Source organism: Tachysurus vachellii, chromosome 10 (genome assembly GCF_030014155.1).
Source record: "Tachysurus vachellii isolate PV-2020 chromosome 10, HZAU_Pvac_v1, whole genome shotgun sequence".
Taxonomy (NCBI): Eukaryota; Metazoa; Chordata; class Actinopteri; order Siluriformes; family Bagridae; genus Tachysurus; species Tachysurus vachellii.
This window is the reverse complement of record NC_083469.1, coordinates 10189671-10201353: the sequence shown is the minus strand read 5'-3', so window position 1 is coordinate 10201353 and position 11683 is coordinate 10189671. Positions and strand designations below refer to the sequence as shown.

General features: G+C 41.3%; 1 pseudogene; it reads left to right on the top strand.

Moving 5' to 3' along the window:
* Nucleotides 1–2809: 2809 nt before the first annotated feature.
* Nucleotides 2810–11527, top strand: LOC132852530 (b(0,+)-type amino acid transporter 1-like; annotated as a pseudogene).
* Nucleotides 11528–11683: the final 156 nt, after the last annotated feature.

Below are 11683 nucleotides of genomic sequence, written 5' to 3'. Positions count from 1 at the left end.
AATCTCACTGTAAACTATTTATTTATTGATTGTGGGCCTATTATTGATAATTTATTGTCATTTGAAACCCTGACACGTGTCTTTAGTAAAAGAGATGCGTATACATGTACTGATTTATCAACTTTAAACACTACAGCTTTGTTCAAGTTGAACTTAATTAAACATTTCATAAAAGATAAATATAAGAAATGGTATATAATTCCTAATCGTATGTTTTGAAAAAAATTGGCGGTATAGAGTTTCTCCTAAAATGTGATTTTGATGTAAATAAACTCCCTTTTCAGTTATCCAGTTTTCATAGGCAGGCTCTAATTCTGGCTTTTTATCTACAAACATAATTTTTATCCCCACAGGCACTTCATCTGGAATAATCAATACGTGAAATACAAAAATAAATCAATATTTTACAATAACTGAGTTAAAAATAATAGATTTTTTATTTCAAAATAAAATTTTGTTTATTTCAAAACTGCTAAATGACAAAGGTTATTTACTTACAGTACATATTCTGAGTTTCTTAGAATAAAATTTAACATCCCAGTTCTTCAAGAGAATATAGCATTGTATTTGATGCAGTTTCAGCAGGTTTTCTGAGATACTTGCAAAGTAACATGGACTCTGACAAGAATCTAATGTGAAAAAGAAATCCTTTTGAATGGTATTAATATTAAAGACAATAAATGTGATAATAAATATTTTAGGGAGTTACTTCACTGTCCTGCAGAATTGGAAAGCAAACAATACTGGGACAGACTCATTGATAATATTATTTGGAAATTGGTTTGGACTTACAATAATAAGTATTGCATTAACAATAAAATTAGTAAAGTATATTTTAAAATGATACACCTAATTTATGCAACAAACCAATTTCTACAAAAGTTTTAAAATGATATATCAGATTGCTGTACATTCTGTAATATAAATACATAATCTGCTGTGCACCTTTTTTTATTGTATGTACATTAGGTTTTTTGGATTGATATCAAAAATTGTTTTTGATTCATTATGTGGGACAAAATTTAATAAACAGGAAAAAAATGTTATATTTTTTTAATGGGGAAAATAAAATGGCAAAATGTCCTATTTTTATTTTAAATCTTTGTATTTTATTTGTTTTATATCCATAAGCGTAAGTGGCCTGAAAGGAAATCAAACATTATCCATATTTCAAACTTTAAAATGACTTACAAGCTGAAAAGCTATGAAAACTATGGACTTTTACATTGCTGTTAATTCCTCTTTTCTAAATTAATTGTATTGTTTTGATACCCCTTGTTTGTATTTCCATTTTTCTTTCCTTTTATGTTATACTGATGTTTTAAGATTTTAATACTATGTTATTGTATTATGTTATTTGTTATAATTTATAAAATAAATAAATAAAATACTAAAGGTTTACAGTAATAAAATTGTGTTTATAAGATTTAACCCCGGGGCAAAATGGCTGCTCTGTTTCTACGGCTACACGAATTCCTTCAAAGTATGGAAATCTCGCGAGAGGTACGACAGACTTCCATGTTGGCTATGACCCACTATGACGCACCATGACACGCGGTGGATAAATGCGAGGACTGCATCCCGTTGCGGTGGCGGCTATTTACTGCGAATTTAAGACGTGTGTGGGACTTTCATTGAGTTTTGATGTCACAACAAACGCTGGCTGTGACATAACCAATGTAACTTATCATTATATTCCTGTCATCACAAACACAATGTAAGCTTACAATGTAATGTAACATGAAATGTACTTCTTTGCAAGTAAATGGTTCAACTTTTGAAGTAATGTAAGCCTTACATTACTTCAAAAGTTGAACCATTTACTTGCAAAGAAGTACATTTCCTGTTTCTCTGAATTTAACTTTTAAAGTGGTCCATTATTAGAAATGGCTTTATTTAAATGAGTGCTGCTCATTGTAGCAACTCATTACAACAATCATCTTAAAGTCAGTCTGGATTGCCAGAAATTCCTTGGCTTTGCAATATGTGCCCAGACACTTGATGACTTTAGAAGGCTGATGGGAAAACTAGCTATAATATGACATCTTCTGGACTGGTATGTGATTATATTAGCATGAAGTTAATTCCTTCTTTGTTGCCCTCCCATGTTATATTAAGACCTCATTTTGTCCTTGAATCCCAATTCTATGCTACATATATGTATGCATCGATATAGGCTTGAGAGCACATGAGTAAATTTCCATGATTAAATTTGCTGTATAGCAAGACTATAAGGAGTAAGTGTGTTTTTAATAAGTTTTCAGATTCTGAGTGTCCGCCTCAATGTAAACCGAATAAATAAATGAATTCTAAGTAGTTTTATATTGGAAAAAAACTGAGGAACAGTACAATGCAAAGTATTTACTTTATTATTTTGTTATATATGGCATTATTTTAGTTTTAGTTGTAAATAATAAGTGTAGTTAACACTGTTTAATGTTTTCACTATTTTCTCAGTCTTGATCAGGCTTAGAAGTTACTGTAAACACTGTAACCTTATCAAGTAAAATACAATTGTAATAGTTTAAATTCAATGGATACCTCATTAAAATTAAGCCCTCTTTTTTGCTCATCAGCTGCTCAAAAAGCAAGAACTTGAACACAAAGCTATGACGAAAGGAGAAAAACATTACGCACAAATGAATGGTTTGACATGAATATAGCTTCTCTTGCTCTGTAGATAATACTAAAGAGAGGGTTGAGTTTAAATGGCCACAAGCCTGTAATTATTAACTGACTTAATTGCAGGTGGGACATAGTGCAAATAAAACATTGCAGTGTCTATGAAAAGTATGCACTAATTATCCATTAGATAAAACACATATAGACATGGACAGCACATCAAGGAAACTTCGGCTAAAGTCAGAAGTAGGACTGATGGGTGGAGTGTCCCTCATTGCAGGGGTAATGATCGGCTCGGGAATATTCATGTCCCCACAGACTGTACTGCTGAACATCGGGAGTCCTGGGGGTAGCTTGGTGATCTGGGCCTGCTGTGGGCTGTTGGCAATGTTGGCATCACTGGCGTAAGCTGAGCTAGGAACAACGATCCGTGAATCTGGAGGTGAATACATCTATATAATATGCTTGTCTGGCAACCTGATGGCCTTTATATTTGCCTTCACATCTGTTCTGGTTGTGAGGCCAACCAGTATGACTGGACTGGCTCTCAGCTTTGCCCAGAATGCTGTTGCACCCTTCTATGAAGACTGTGCACCTCCAGCTGTGGTGGTGAAGTCTGTAGCTGCTGTTGGCCTCTTACTCTTGGTCATTGTGAACTGCCTGAATGTGCGATTTTCCATGGCTGTCACAACAATCCTAATGGCAGTTAAGTTCCTTGCACTGCTTGTTATTTCCATTGGTGGTGTGGTGTTGCTTATTCAAGGCAACACTGGCAATTTTCAAAATGCATTTGAGGGGACAAGCCCAAGCGTTGGTGTGATAGGAATGGCTTTCTATCAGTGTCTGTGGTCTTACGATGGCTGGAACAACCTGAACTCTGTAACTGAAGAACTTAAGCGTCCACAGGTAATTCTTATCTTAAGATAAAGTACCTTTATTTGGAAGATAACAAGTAAATGAATGTTTTGTTGCATGTTATCCCAATGGGATAGATCATAGATCAAGGTCGATAAATATAAAATGTAAATGCTTTACCATTTAGGAGTGTGACAGATGATTAATTACCACAAACTCTGGTGTGGAACTGTGATTTTTTTAGGTTAAAAGTCAGCAATTCTCTGTGTACAAGGTCTTCCACAATTTCAGAGTAAATTATAATATTTCGTTTGTATTGCTCAGAATCTATTGTTTCATTGTCCTTGAGCATTTCCTTATCATTTTGGTTATAATATCTATGATAAAGCCTGTTCTGTGTCTCACAGAATCCAGCATACAGACTTGCTTGAACTTTTCACCAGCTCTTCTTTAGACATACATGAACATATGTAAACAAAATATCTCAAATTTCAATTTTTATAGAAGCAAACAAATTTGAGCAGCTGGAATTACATACGATTGAATAGACAACACACAGAGTGAAATCAATATAAAAAATATAAAAAAGTTGCATACTTTTCTTTTCCCCTCCTTGAACCGCCACCTTATTGTGGTGGAGGGGTTTGCGTGCCTGAATGATCCTAGGAGCTATGTTGTCTGGGGCTTTTTGCCCCTGGTAGGCTCTCCCAAGGCAAACAGGTCCTGGGTGACGGGCCAGACAAAGAGTGGTTCAAACCCCCTTTATGAAGAGAAATATAGCAAGGTCCGTGACGTTGCCCGGTATGGCGCAACCGGGGCCCCACCCTGGAGCCAGGCCCGGGTTTGGGGCTCGCATGCGAGCGCCTGGTGGCCGGGTCTTACCCCATGGGGCCCGGCTGGGCTCAGCCCGAAGGAGCGACGTGGGGCCGATCTCCTGTGGGCCCACCACCTGCAGGAGAAACCGTAAGGTGCTGGTGCAATGTGGATTGGGTGGCAGTCGAAGTCGGAATCTGGCTCTAGGGACATGGAATGTCACCTCGCTGGGGGGGAGGGAGCCTGAGCTGGTGTGGGAGGTTGAGAGATACCGACTAGATATAGTTGGGCTCGCCTCCACGCACGGCTTGGGCTCTGGAACCCAACTCCTCGAGAGAGGCTGGGCTCTCTACTACTCTGGAGTTGCCCACGGTGAGAGGCGGCGGGCTGGTGTGGGCTTGCTCATAGCCCCCCAGCTCAGCAGCCATGTGTTGGAGTTCACCCCGGTGAACGAGAGGGTCGTTTCCCTGCGCCTTCGGGTCGGGGAGAGGTCTCTCACTGTTATTTGTGCTTACGGGCCAAATGGCAGTGTAGAGTACCCGACCTTCTTGGCGTCTCTGGGAGGGGTGCTGGAAAGTGCTCCGACCGGGGACTCCGTCGTTCTACTGGGGGACTTCAACGCTCACGTGGGCAGCGACAGTGACACCTGCAGGGGCGTGATTGGGAGGAACGGCCCCCCCGACCTGAACCCGAGTGGTGTTCTGTTATTGGACTTCTGTGCTAGTCACAGTTTGTCCATAACAAACACCATGTTCAAGCATAAGGGTGTCCATCAGTACACATGGCATCAGGACACCCTAGGTCGGAGGTCGATGATCGACTTTGTGGTTGTTTCATCTGACCTCCGGCCGTATGTCTTGGACACTCGGGTAAAGAGAGGGGCGGAGCTGTCAACTGATCACCACCTGGTGGTGAGTTGGATCCGATGGCCGGGGAGGAAGTTGAACAGACTTGGCAGACCCAAACGTACTGTGAGGGTCCGCTGGGAACGTTTGGCAGAGTCTCCGGTCAGAGAGATCTTCAACTCCCATCTCCGGCAGAGCTTCAACCAGATCCCGAGTGAGGTTGGAGACATTGAGTCTGAGTGGACCATGTTCTCCACCTCCATTGTCGACGCAGCCGCGCGGAGCTGTGGCCGTAAGGCCTCCGGTGCCTGTCATGGCGGCAATCCCCGAACCCGGTGGTGGAAACCGGACGTAAGAGATGCTGTCAAGCTGAAGAAGGAGACCTATCAAGCCTGGTTGGCTTGGGGGACTCCAGAGGCAGCTGATAGGTACCGGAGGGCCAAACGAGCTTCAGCCCGGGTGGTTGCAGAGGCAAAAACTCGGGTCTAGGAGGAGTTCGGTGAGGCCATGGAGAAGGACTATCGATTGGCCTCAAAGAAATTCTGGCAAACCGTCCGGCGCCTCAGGAGGGGGAAGCAGTGCCCTGCTCACACTGTTTACAGTGGGAGTGGGAATCTGCTGACTTCGACTGGGGACATTCTCGGACGGTGGAAGGAGTACTTCGAGGATCTCCTCAACCCCACCGACATGTCTTCCACTGAGGAAGCAGAGGCAGAGGGCTCAGTTGAGGACTCATCGATCCTCCAAGCTGAGGTCACTGAGGTGGTTGAGAAGCTCCTCAGTGGCAAGGCACCGGGGGTGGATGAGATCCGCCCTGAGTACCTCAAGTCTCTGGATGTTGTGGGGCTGTCTTGGTTGATACGCCTCTGCAACATCACGTGGCCCCTGGGGACAGTGCCTCTGGACTGGCAGACTGGGGTGGTGGTCCCTCTGTTTAAGAAGGGGGACCGGAGGGTGTGTTCCAACTACAGGGGGATCACACTCCTCAGCCTCCCTGGAAAAGTCTATGCCAGGGTACTGGAGAGGAGAATTCGGCCAATAGTTGAACCTTGGATTCAGGAGGAACAATGCGGGTTTCGTCCTGGTCGTGGAACACTGGACCATCTCTACACCCTCACCAGGTTACTGGAGGGTTCATGGGAGTTTGCCCAACCAGTCCACATGTGCTTTGTGGATCTGGAGAAGGCATTCGACTGTGTCCCTCGTGGTGATCTGTGGGGGGTGCTCTGGGAGTATGGGGTCCGGGGCCCTCTGCTAAGGGCTGTCCGGTCCATATATGACCGGAACAGGAGTTTGGTTTGCATTGCTGGCAGTAAGTCAGACTTGTTCCCGGTGCATGTTGGACTCCAGCAGGGCTGCCCTTTGTCACCGGTCCTGTTCATTATTTATATGGACAGGAATTCTAGGCGCAGTTGGGGGCCGGAGGGTGTCCGGTTTGGGGACCACGGGATTTCGTCTCTGCTTTTTGCAGATGATGTTGTCCTGTTGGCTTCTTCAAATCAGGACCTCCAGCGTGCACTGGGACGGTTTGCAGCCGAGTGTGAAGCGGCGGGGATGAGAATCAGCACCTCCAAGTCTGAGGCCATGGTTCTCAGCCGGAAAAGGGTGGCTTGTCCAGTTCAGGTTGGTGGAAAGCTCCTGCCTCAAGTGGAGGAGTTTAAGTATCTTGGGGTCTTGTTCACGAGTGAGGGAAGGATGGAGCGGGAGATCGACAGGCGGATCGGTGTATCTTCTGCAGTGATGCGGTCGATATACCGGTCTGTTGTGGTGAAGAAAGAGCTGAGCCGCAAGGCAAAGCTCTCTATTTACCAGTCGATCTACGTTCCTACCCTCACCAATGGTCATGAGCTTTGGGTCATGACCGAAAGGACAAGATCCCGGATACAGGCGGCCGAAATGAGTTTCCTCCGCAAGGTGGCTGGGCGCTCCCTTAGAGATAATGTGAGGAGCTCGGTCACTCGGGAGGAGCTCAGAGTAGAGCCGCTGCTCCTCCACATCTAGAGGAGTCAGCTGAGGTGGCTCGGGCATCTGTTCCGGATGCCTCCTGGACGCCTCCCGGTGGAGGTGTTCCGGGCATGTCCAACCGGGAGGAGGCCCCGGGGAAGACCTAGGACACGCTGGAGGGACTATGTCTCTCGGCTGGCCTGGGAACGCCTCGGTATTCCCCCGGAGGAGCTGGAGGAAGTGTCTGGGGAGAGGGAAGTCTGGGTGTCCTTGCTTAGACTGCTGTCCCCGCGACCCGGCCCCGGATAAACGGTAGAAGATGGATGGACGGATGGATGGATGGATGGATGGACTTTTCTTTTGACTTTCGTTTAACTTATTGTTATCTTGTTTTCATTAGGTAGAATATGGAGACCTACCAAGTAGGGTGCGAACTATACAACTAAATTGAGACAGCATTCCAATTACATGGGAAGATGTGATTATTCCCTCCCTTTCAGGTACAATAGACAACATCAGAATTATTGTCTGGCTAGAAGGGTGTTCTTCAGGTGGAGGTGATCAAGAAGCATCACAGGAAGTCAGACTATTAAGCTTTCTTCTGGGTTGTACCCATTTACACCAAGCAATAGAGTCGGTGCCTGATGAATCTTCTAGAATACATTAGTAGCATCTCATTTAGAGAAAAACAAAACCTTCTTGATAAAGACAGCTTTGCCAGCTTTGTTAAAAATAAAATCCATTACCTCCCTGATGTAAGTTCCCACTTCACAATGTGATTATCCATGTTAGTTTATTTTATGTTATTGATTACATTGTTCTACTCACTGTACATGCTCCAGTGAACTGAACTGACACACACATACACACATACATAAATATACAGCACCACTAATATAAACATTTTTTATACTGTATGCTGTTTTTGTACATTCAAGTCAAGTCAAGAATATTTTATTGTCATTTCAACCATATATAGCTGTTGCAGTACACAATGAAACGTTTCTCCAGGATCAGGACACATGAAGACAGGGCTAAGGACTTAGTAAGTAGTCCTAGCCACATAAAGTGCAACTGTGCAACGTGGTGCAAACAGTGCAAGACAAAAAGACAGTGCAGGACAGTGTCATTACACAAAAGACAATACACAAAAGAAGTGCAGATATACACTATTGCATGTGCAGAAATACTGGATTAAAACTTTATATAATAGCAGCAGTTATATGAGGTCTTGTATTGTATTGTGCAAAACAGCAGTTCAATTCTCTTTAATGCTGCTACCAACTACTGCTATCAAATGTGTATATATTTTTACAAGAATATTTTTCTTTGTTGTCCATACCAACTGTACACTGGGCGGCGCTGTTTTATATATCTGTCCTGTAGAGTATTGTATTGCACTGTTTGCACTGTCCTTGTCTTGCACTGTTTGCACTAGGTTGCCCACCATGTACATTACGTGTTTGGATAACTTACTTTTTAGTCCTCAGCTTTAACGTTGTTTCTTGACTTAATTTGACTGGACAGAAAAGATGAACTAGATGGATATGAAAACTTCAAACAGATTTTGCATAGACACATTTTTTATCATCAGATTTGACTTTACACAGTTTGAACACATGAGGAGGGCAGTTTGGCTGTTTCTGCAAACAATTTCCTGACTGGAACAGAACATATGCGAGCATTTCTACAAGATTTTCATTACATTCTAAGCATTAAATTTGGCACCAGATGTCAAATTCTTAGCAATTCTGGATGTCTTTGTCTCTAAAAATAAATAATGTAGGTTGCTCATATTTGTTCATAAAACTACATCCAGATTTCTACATACGTAAAAGTTAAAAGTGCTTTATAAACCGAATTGAAATCAAATTGAATTAATCACGTTGTTAGTGATTCAAAAAACAAAACATGTAATTACATTTTATACAAAGTGCTACAGAGTCGATATTTTATTTTTTTATGTAAAAACACCAACAAAACACTACAACTATATTTGGCTAATCAGGTTTTTTAAATTATTATTTGAATTATATGTGATGGTAGTTAATATATATGGAATAACTAAATACAATGATAATGAGAAACAAATGTTCTTTAAATGTTCACAGTGAACTGACTATCTGGTTGCTTTTATTGCCGTAATGCTTTTGTTTATAGAACGTTTTTCCAAGCATGTTAATATTTAAGCAGAATTACATTGGACTTAATAAGTGTCTTATTACCTTTTTTCCTCCTTTCATTGCAAACTTTGTTCAGCTCATTCTCACTTGTATCATAAAGAGAAGAGAGTATAAATGATTGAAGCTGAAGTGGGAGGTAGGGTTAATTAGTGCTAATTTAAATTTAAATACTTTGTACTTAGATTTAAAATACTAAATTTAAATACTTTGTACTTAGTATTTTATTGCCCATGCTTCAGATCTTTTACTGCAAGATGTATTAAGCTCATTTTCACTCGCAGCACAGAACCATGACAAGCAACATGCATGAAGGCCTGAAGCTGAAGCGGGAGGTAGGGTTAATTAGTGCGATCTCTCTGGTCGCAGGCACTATGATAGGTTCTTCATGTCTCCTCAGTTTGTGATGTCTAATGTTGGAAGCCCTGGAGCAAGCTTGATCATCTGGGCTGTGTGTGGCCTGGTGACTCTATGTGCTGCGCTCACTTAGTTTAGCTCAGTATGCTGTGGCTCCTTTTTACTCCGGCTGCATGCCACCTACATTAGTGGTGAAATGCATAGCAATGGTGTGCATTTTGGTGGTGGCTGACATCAAGTTTTCGCTCTGCCATGACCATTCAGGTTATCTTCCTAGTGGCCAAAGTTGTAGCTTTGATAGTAATTGAAAGTGATTGGGGGAATGGTGGCCATAATCCACAGAGGCCATGAAATCCTTGGCAATTTGGACATTGCCTTTCAGGGCACAAAGCTGGGACTCAGTCCCATTGGAATAGCTGTGTATCAGGGACTCTGGTCTTTTTTAGGCTGGTCTAATCTAAACGTTGTGACTGAGCAGTTGAAAAATCCAGAGGTGAGATGTAAGACATTTTGTATTGAGGATGTGTATAGTATAGTATACTTGAGCATTACAAATATGTATTTGTCTGCAACAAAATATTATTCTTTCACTTTCTAATGAAACAAAGTTCTTTATGAAGTGGATCTACAAGTTAGTGATTATTATGAAACAGTAAAATATGTCAGTAAAAGATGCACTTATCTCTACATTCTATACATTTGTTTAAGGTAAATCTCCCCCGGGCATTAATGATTGCCATCCCGATGGTAACCATCCTCTACTTGCTGGTTAATGTCAGTTATCTGGCTGCCATGACTCCAAGAGAAATGATGATATCCAGTGCTGTAGCAGTTACTTGGGGTAAGTTTTTATTCTGCATACTGACAGAAGGAATGGCACACTAAACATGTTGTTAGTCACTGACTAAGCAGCTGTTGATACTGTTATGTCTTTGGAAACAGCAATAAGGTCCTCAGTAGCTGGGGCTGGGTGATGTCTATTGCTGCAGCACTGTCATCCTTTGGCTCTCTAAATGGATCCTTTTTTAGCGGAGGACGAGTTTGTTTTGTCGCTGCCCGAGAGGGTCATATGGTAAGGAAAACAAGAACAACTATTATTTTGCCTTCGTCATTTTAACTGTAACAGCATGTTCTTTCAGGTGACTCATTTAATGATACAGTAATTTGTTAATAATGTAGAACTCACTCTTAAAATATTGTTCTACAATAATAGATTTCCAAATAACTGTTTATATTGTAAAAAAAGAAAAAGAAAATAAAGCAATAATAAGATTTTTTTTTTTTTTGCTGTTTTAGCCTAACATCCTAGCCATGGCTCATGTGCAGCGTCTCACTCCTTCTCCAGCTCTCATCTTCACCACCATCATCTCCCTCATTGTACTCCTGGAGATTCCTGGAGATTTTCAGGGTATAGTCAACTTTTTCAGGTCTGTGACATTTAATCTGCAACAAGCTCAATACATCATTATTATTCACACAGAGAGTGCAAATAGGGTGTGTTTCAAATTATGTGATTTTTTTTTTTTTCAACATTTTTTCCAATAACATTACAGGTTAAACTGTACACATACATTATGTGATTAACATAATAAGAATTATCTCTGAAATCATTTAGCTAGACTCCATCAGTTGGAGGCACCTGCACTATGACTATATTTAGTTCTTTCAGGTTTTGTGTGTGAAAACTAGTTTTAATGCTAATTCCAACCCATTTGATCTTCAGCTTTACAGCCTGGTTCTTCTATGGAGTTACGATAGCAGGGTTACTCTATCTAAAAAATAAAATTTCCTGATCTTCCTCGTGCATACACGGTGAGATTATTAAACTATTATGGATGTGAAAATGAAGAGTTTATGTGCTTAAATTGTGAAAGAATATGTGCACACTCTGCTCGGTCAGTTACAGCCTAAATTGTTTATTTATTTAAATTTTTTTTTTTTGCAATGTTTTTGTTAGCAGTTTCCAAAGGCATTGTGACACAAAGATTACTATTAAATTTTTTGCAATGTCTCTAAATGTTCCCAAAGAAATGTTTTACCAAATTTGTCAGTCAGTTACAGCCTAAA